Raw genomic sequence first — 8620 nt, 5'->3', positions numbered from 1 at the left:
GTGCTTTGAAGCTATGCAAATATCTGTTTCTCATCAAAGTTTGTATTAACTAATTCACTAGTCTCCCTAATCTGCTTACCTAACTCTCAGAATTCATGAGCACTTTACTCTCATTTCCCAGTTCTAGTATCTCAAACATCACCAACTTGCCCCCACAGGCCCATAGAGTGTTCACGCCATCACCAAGAGTCACTCTTCAACTTTATGGTTTACCCTTCACCCCATGGTGGTTGGTGTAAATAACTGAGTTCCACGCGCATCATTAACCCACTCTTACCCACACAGGCTGTCCCCACATGAAGCACACTCTTTAGACTCACTCACCTTCATTCATCCAAATTCTGCACAAAAGGGCAGCACAGTTAGTGAGTATACTTTAGGGTTAGGGGGTCAGGGCTCATAACACCCTGTGCTGCTAAGGGATGTGCCACCCCTCAACTTTCCCAGGAAACACGCAGAGCTCTGGGCCTGTCCAGGTCTCTCCTATGGTCAGCAGAGCCTGGGTGCCCGGCAAGGAGTTACCTGTGTGGCAGCTGGTCACATTAGAGGCAGGACCGTGGTGAACAGGTTGCATGAGGACCTCCATGGCATTTTCCTCCTTCCCACCTTTGCAGACACTGGGCTCTATCCTGAAAGTCCTAGAGCCCTGACTTGGCAGCTGTATCATGTCTGTTTTGGAGAAAATGGACTAAAGTGTCTGGAGCTGACCCTTGACAGACAGGACCTCCTGCAGAGAGCCACCTATGTGGGGTCAGATCTGTGGGTGAAGGCAGGAGGCTCCTCCCCCTACCCTCTTCCACTCAGCACCTGGGGGTTTGGGGCTCTGCCTTCAGAGTCCTGCCAGTCAGGCTGCCTGCTCAACCACTTCCCTCTCTGCTTCCTGGCTTGACCCCAGGCCCCTCTGAGAAGAGGAATGTTGGCCCCACAGTCTGTCCTGCCAGCCTGTCTATAAAAGGCCATGGACACCAGTAAGACGCCATGCCCAGGCTGAGTGTCTTCTCTCTGTCTCCCCTACTGAGATCAAGACACAGCGGCTGTTCCAAACTGCTGATGGCAGGTGGAGAGGGCTGGAGGGAGGTGAAGAGTGGAGCTGGCTACTCCTGGACATTCAGAGCTCCAGAAGTGTGGGGATTGGGTGCAGGGTACAGTGTCAAGCTCCAGGGTGCCACCCCTGTTCCTCCTTGTCCTCATCCTCCTATGGTCCCCGGAAGCGGAGAGCTGTGTCCAGAAGTCCCAGCGAGTCAGGGCCAGAGGGCCCACTCAGCAGTGGGTCGGCCTCTCCCACCACCCACCTTGGTCTGGAGAGAAAGGAACAGAGCAGAGGGTGCTGGTGTCCATCCCTTAGGGCTGCTGTAACAAAGTACCGCAAGGAATTAGTTCCCTTGCGGTGCAGTAGGTAGGACTCTGAGCTCTCACTGCGTAGGATGCAAGTTCAGTCCCTGGGTGGGGAACTAAGATCCCACAAGCCATGTGATGCAGCCCGAACAAACAAAACCGCCCAAGGTTCCACAATTTGGGTGACTTAGAACCATAGGAATTTTTGGTCTCATGGTCCTGGAGGCTGGATGTCAATCTAGGTGTTGGCAAGGCCTGAGAGCACCAGGGGAGGATCTGATACAGGGCGCTCAGCTTCTTAAGAGTTCTTGTCTTAGGACAGCATAGCTCCAGCCCTCACAAGGCATTTTCCCTGTGTATATGTATGTCCAGGTTCCCCCTTTTTATACCAGTACCCCTAGGGTTAGGGCCAACTTGAATGATTTCATCTTGACTCATTTCCATATAATGTCATAGTCATAGGTACTGGGGGTTAGGATTTCAACACATGAATTTCTGGGGTTCATCATTCAACCTATAGTAGTGTTCTTGTCTCTGTCAGCGACCTCCTTCTCCCTACTGGCCCCAGATGCCATGGCCCTTCCTGGAGCAACCCTATCAGGCTTACTGGGGGCTCCAGGCAGAAGACCCCACCCCTCCTGGCTGCAGGACTTGGGTCTGGAGCTGGAATCCTCTGCTTAGTGAGGGCTGGGAGGAGACTGTTCTGGGTTGGAGGTGCTGAAGTATTAAAGGTGCTGAGCTAGAGGGCACCTCCCTGGGGGCTTCAGGGTCCCCTATGACCTGGACAGAAGGCACTTGCAGCTCTAGCCCCCCAAGGGGAAAGGAGGAGAAAGCCCCTCCTTCTGTCTGGGATAGGCGGCCCCTCCCATGTAAGCCTGTGGGGCTCTGGGGTGTGGTGGGAGTGTCAGCAGAGCTGCATCCATGTTGGTGTGGCCAGAGGGCCCAGACTGCGTTCTTCCTATCCAGAGAGTGGAGGGTGTGGACGGAAGTGAGGTGCAGAGACCATCAACTCTAACCCAGTATAAAAACACTAGCATGGAGCCACCACCTGTTGGAGCCACCCCTTGGAGCCACCCCTGGGGAGTCCCAGGTCAGTGTGTGTATAGGCGGGGCTTCAAGTGAATCTGGGCCCCTGCAAGGTTAAACCACTGGGAAGCCTGTCCTGTGTGGCCAGCAACGGTGTTCACTGGACTCTCATGCTTGGACCTTGAAAAGTGAAAGCGAAGTCTCAGTCACATCCAACTCTGCGACTCCATGGACTGTAGCCTAGAAGGCTCCTCCATCCATGGTATTTTCCAGGCACGAGTACTGGAGGGGGTTGCCATTTCCTTCTCCAGAGGATCTTCCCCACCCAGGGATTGAACCCAGGTCTCTGGCATTGCAAGCAGATGCTTTTACCATCTGAGCCACGAGGGGGAAGCTTGCTTGGACCTTGGTGGTGCCCAAGTGAGAAGTCACCCGAAGCTTCGTGGTTGTGGTTGTGGTGAGCCACGCCCCCGGCACGTGGGCCCCAAGACATCTCTGTGTCATCACCTGAGCAGGATGCTACCCTCCGACAGCAATGCTGTCCCAACTCAAGCTCAGGGACACGGGTGGGAGGGCAGATTGCAGGTGTGGCTCCTGTGGGACATGTGGTATCGGATGTGGGCCTGGGACCTTCGTCCTTGTGTTTTGCCCCAGGCTTCTCTTTACCTTTTCACTAGAATTTCAGCAGGACCACAGGCGACCCTTGAGTCGGGATTGGACAACCACCCTCTGTGGTCGTAAGGGAGTAAAGTCTTATGGTTGCCCTCCTGCTCCTGGATTCGCCTTGGCAGATCCAACCAACTTGCACTGAGTATCAGTATCAGTTCACTTGCTCAGTCGTGTCTGACTCTATGCTACCCCAGCACACCAGGCTTCCCTGTCCATCACCAACTCCCAGAGTCCACCCAAACCTATGTCCATTGAGTCGGTGATGTCATCCAACCATCTCATCCTCTGTCATCCCCTTCTCCTCCTGCCCTCAATCTTTCCCAGCATTGTGTAGTTCTTCACTATTTCCTACTGGAAAAAATCCACATGGGAATATATCGGAGCAGTTCAAACCTATGTTTTCAAGGGTCAACAGTATTTTACAAAAGCATCCCTGGTTAAGGTGTTCTTCCTCAGGGTGCAGAGTGGCGCTTCTTACAGAAGCTGTCACAGGGGTCCTCCTGCAGAGCTGTACATGCACACAGGGACAGGCCAGTCCCACAGCCCCCCGAGGGCCAGTGCCCCTGTGCTCTTGCTTGAAAGAGTATTCTCATGTTGATGCTTTTGGAAAAAGTTGACGCATTGAAAAATGTGTGTTAAAACTCACAATATTATTTAAGTTTAAATGTGGTTTTTACACCAAAATGAGAATATGTTAAATTTTTTTTCTGGTTTTAATGGAAGTAAACTCATTAACAACTTTTCCTTTTTGTTGTGAGAGTCACAGTTTAATAGGCAGTATATTTGTAATACTACATAAAGTGAGTCTGTTTTGTAAACATGGACATCCTACACTAAATGAAATATGTAAGCATATCAAGCTTTGTTATTACAGTCAGAATTTGTTAAAGGTCCCTTAACACTCAGCTATTAACTGTGAACCCAAGTGGTCTGGGGTCTTTTCCAGTGGAAGATTTCTAAGCACCATCCCAAGTTTTTCTGTACTAATTGATCTATTTGTGTGTATGTGCTCAGTAGCTTCACTCCTGTGGTCTGTTTACATTGTCCTTATTTTTAGGTCTCCTTTGTTAATGTGTGTTTTTACCAGGAAACCATCGTTTTTATGAGTAAATCATCATTATTGTCTAGGTCTCCAATTTGAAGCAGTGGATTTCTCTTATTTGACTTTAATTTTTCTTCTCTTTCTGGTTTTCTACAGAATTGTTGCCGTTGATGAGCACATACTGATACATTATTTTGAACTGCAATCCATATTTTATTCAAGTTCCCTTCCTTGTACCTTTTTATGTTCCAGGATCCCATCCAGGGCACCACATGACATGCGGTCATCGTGTCTGTTCAGGCTTTTCTGGGCTTGTACAGTTTTCGAGACTCCCTTTGTTTTGATGCCCATGACCCTGTGGAGGAGGACTGGGCAGGTCCTTTGAGGCTGTCCCATACTGGGATTTACTTGGAGTTTCTCTCACGATTAGACGGGTCATGGGTTTTGTGGAAACAGATCACAGAGGTCAAGGGCTTCCTCACCACTTTGTGTCAAGGGAGCAGGCTCTCAAGACACTTATCACTGTTGATGTTAACTTCAGGCACCTGGGTGAGGTCCTTTGTTAGGTTTCCCGCTGCTCCCGTCAATCCTGACCACTCCCTTTTCTGAGTTTCCGTAGCTCTGATATTCAAATCACAATGTAGTCATCTGCCTCCTTCCTGTAGTATCTGTTCTCTGGGAATCACATGTCTGAGAGTCTCCAGAAAGTTGATAGTTTTGGGGAGAAGGCAATATTCTGCTGTCCCTCCTGCCCCTGGCTCAGCCCTGGACTCATGGTAGGAAGGCAACGTGATTAAATCAAGCTTCGGAATCGAGTTCCCCCAAACTGAGTTCCTCTGCTGAGTTTATGACCCCCCTTTCTACCCTTTCTTCTTCCTTTTCTTGTCCCATCTGTGCTCCCCTTAGGACTGAGAAGGATCAAAGAAAGCAGGAGGGGAGGTTGAAACCAAACAGGACTCTGCAGGGCCCTCCCAGGTACAAAAGACCCTCTCTGTCCCCCATTTCTTGTTTGTAGAGAAACGTTTATTCTCCTTGGCCTTTCCTGAGTATCAAAGAGCAGACACGTGTAGTTCCTAGTTAGGAAAGAGAGAATGCAGGCAGGAAGGAAAAGAAGACCCAGATAGTCTTAGAGGAAACAGCCCTCATAATTGCCATTTTTAATGTTTGTGTGTTTCACCGGTTTTCGTGTCTTCAGAGGCAAAACAGCTAGCAGAGAGGAGATGAAGAGGTTGGAGTTAATTGTCATCTTGTGATGTTTCTTAATCATAATTTTGAAGGTCAGAATGTCTCTGGGTTTGCAACCCTCTGGCCAAGTGGTCCATGGCTCGGGTGTAGGTGAGCTCACCTTGCTCTGGAGAAACAACCTGACTTTGTATGTTAATGATGAAACCTGCAACAGCACTGCTAGTCATCTGACCCTGGGGTGAGTGTTCAGTGGGCACAGGGTTGAGGTCAGAGGGGACAAGAAAGTGGGTGAAGTTTTGGATAGAGAGGTTAGTCATGAACTTGGCATGGGAGCTCAGTTTTAGGGGACATGGTTTCATGGAAGGTTGCTTCTGAGAACAGAGATTAAAGGGGGACTGACTGCAGCACAGGCGAGGGAGACAGGGATTCTGGTGGTGGGAGAGGAACTTGTAGATCAGAGAGCTAAGGAAGAGTTTGGAAGTCTGGCTGATGTGGAGGAAGGAATTTCCCTCCACCTCTTCTGGCTGGCCTTAGATTTAAGTTGATATGAAAACATTAACAGGAGAAGGTCACATAAAGGTTTAATAACAGATATACTTGGGAGAGACCCAAGAAAACTGTGTAACTCTCCAAAATGCTCTAAAACCTCACCTTTTCTTTTTTTTTTCAGAGATAATGCATTTATAAACACAGAAATGGTTACAACAGAGGTGGCCATATGAATGGGTATATATACATATATTAATTTTTATATATAAATCTGTCTGGTGACTGACTGTGGGGCTTAGGAAGGTAAGTCCAGTCATCGCATTTCCCCTAAACTCCCCCTTTTCTCCAGCGCCTCTTGTGCAGTTTCACAAAGAACCCACAGCTCCTTGAATTGGGAATGGGGAGATAGAGTACAGGGCTTCAGCTGACAGAGAAGGGGAGAAGCTCCAAGGAAAACCATAACCCACATTTCTAAGCCCCCTCGACCGTTTTGGGGATCTCCTGCAATCACGTCTAAGCCTTTGCCCCTTTACAGATAAAGGGCAACGGACTCCCCATCTCCTTCCAGCATTAGGTAGGAAGTGAAGTGAGATCATGAGGGGAGGACAACGGCTCCCAGGATGGGGGTACTGGAGGAACCTCTATTCTTTTTGCTAGCAAGAATAGAACGGGAGGCTGCTTGCAGTTAGGGCTCCCTCTTATCTGACATCTGGGAGGACCAGCCTCTAGTCCTTTCTCAGCCCGAGTTTGGAGCTTTATAAGGGTAAGGAGAGAGTTAGTGCCCATGCTGGAAATGTCTCTGTGAGGTCATTAGTGAACCCCTTCCCTGAGCACCAGCCCCCAATTTTAAAACCTTTGCTTAGGTGGAGAGGTTCCTGGATTACAACACCAGCTCAGAACTCTGCCCATCAGGAGGGCTGACGTTCCTTCCAAAGAGGAGTTGGGAAGAAGGATGGTATCCTGTGAACCAAGCCTGTGCCTGTGGCCCAGGGAGATGGAGCCATGGTCTGTCAAGAAGAAGAGGACTTTTCCCACCAAGAGGAGATGGGGAAAGAAGGGGCAAGGACTTCCTTCCCTTCTTCCCAGTGGACAGCAGCAAGGTCCCTATAAGCTTGCCAGGTGCGCCATCTGGGTGGGGCTGCAGGTGACAGTGAGGCAGACGTCCTTATGATGCTCCACTATCTTATAGGGGTTTAAGTCAAAGGAACACTGGAATGGAGGGTTGGGGTTGCTGTCCTCACATTCCCACCTTGCAAGACTGCCCCAGGGGACTGTTAGTTTGGTGACTGTGGCTACTACTGCTGTGGCAGCTGTGAAGCCTGGGGGGCCTGGCATGGGCCTCAGGACAGACTGAGAACATGATCTTCATTAACAAGATGCAGGATCAGCTGTTGCCAGAGAAGGCTTGTGGGCTGGCTCTGCCCCCTCACCCCACCTTGCTGACAGTGCCTGCCTTGGTGTCCCTGCTCTTGGGCATCAGCATAGACACAGAATCAAAGTCAGACCAGCTGATGCCACAGAATCCAAGACAGACCAGCCAAGTGTCCATTACACAGAACATTATGGTGGTCCCTGTGGCATCAACAGATCTGATGACCGCTGGAGTCTCCTGTTCTCAGAGGTGGAGAAGAGAAGTGAGTCAATCAAGTGTCCTGATTTGGTTATCACGTCCCTCTCAGACTCCCTTGTGAGCACAGCCTCGTCGGCTCAGACCTTCCCCATTTTAGCTCTCATGACTGTCTTAGCTGTTGCCCCAGCTCACAAGCCCTGCAGGTAGTCCCTGACCTCTCTAAGAAGGTAGTGTTGACCCCAGCAGAGGAAGGAGGTGGTGGTGGAGCTGGCACCGTGGCTGCCTCTGGGGCTGAAAGAAGAACCAGGTGCTGGAATCAGGGCTGCCTAAGATGAATGACCCATATGTCCTTTCCCCTAAGGATGAGGATGGTCATTAGAAAGACAGCAAGACCTTCAGGTGATGGATGTGCTCCCTGACTTTCTACTCAGGTCAGAGATGCAGATCCACTCCAAGTCACACACTGGGGCCAAGTCCCACAAGTGCCCACCCTGTTTCAAGACCTTTGCCAATAGCTCCCACTCAGCCCAGCACATCTGAATCTACTCAGGGGCCAAGCCACCTCAGTTGTAATTTCAGTGGGAAATCCTTCTGCCAGCTCTCTCACCTCCAGCAGCACACCCAAATCCACACCACGGACAAGCTGTACAAATGTGCATACCCAGGCTGTGAGAAAGCCTCACACAACTCCAACCTGTAACCCCGCAGGCTGCAACACAACAAAGCTAAACCCCTCGGGTGCCACAACTGTCACCAGGTGTACACAGTCGCAACCCCACTGGAGGGGCACCTGTCCACACAGTGAAGTAGCCCAAGGTGCACTCTCTGCACCCTATGTGTTGGAAACGTACTTGATGCAACACGTGCACAAACACAACTCTCCTGATATCCAGCAGCAGGTACAGCAGTGGCAGTGACCGTGGTGGCTCAGACCTTCTCATTAAACATCACCTTCAGCTAAAGACAAAAGAGGAAGTGTGGGGGATAGTGGTTTGGGACCTCAAAGGGGAGGAAGGCAATTCCCATGCAGATGGAAAAGCAAATGTTTGGTAAACAAATTGTTGGGCTTCACCTGCAGGCCTGCATGCCCTGTGCTTGCCCAGCCTCAAGACAAGAGAAAAAGCCTGGAGTCAGAGATGGCCACAGAGACATCAGTGGTTTAATGGATGGGGGATCTTACATATGTGAAGTGAAGCCCTTGAGCGACACCCCACCATGTGTGGTAGAAGGCAAGCAGGACAGCGCAGCAGTCTTCCCTATCCGGGAGGAGTGAAACCATGTATAAGCCCCATTTTCTTGTTTTT

At 50.2% G+C, this 8620-nt stretch overlaps 1 pseudogene; it reads left to right on the top strand.

Annotated features, from left to right (window-relative positions):
* Window positions 1-2256: 2256 nt before the first annotated feature.
* LOC120871381 lies at window positions 2257-8233 on the top strand (annotated as a pseudogene).
* The last annotated feature ends 387 nt before the right edge of the window (window positions 8234-8620 follow it).

The sequence above is a fragment of the Oryx dammah genome, unplaced genomic scaffold, assembly GCF_014754425.2.
Source record: "Oryx dammah isolate SB20612 unplaced genomic scaffold, SCBI_Odam_1.1 HiC_scaffold_12, whole genome shotgun sequence".
In the NCBI taxonomy this organism is placed as follows: domain Eukaryota; kingdom Metazoa; phylum Chordata; class Mammalia; order Artiodactyla; family Bovidae; genus Oryx; species Oryx dammah.
The sequence above is the reverse complement of the archived record's forward strand: the minus strand, read 5'-3'. Positions and strand labels throughout refer to the sequence as shown.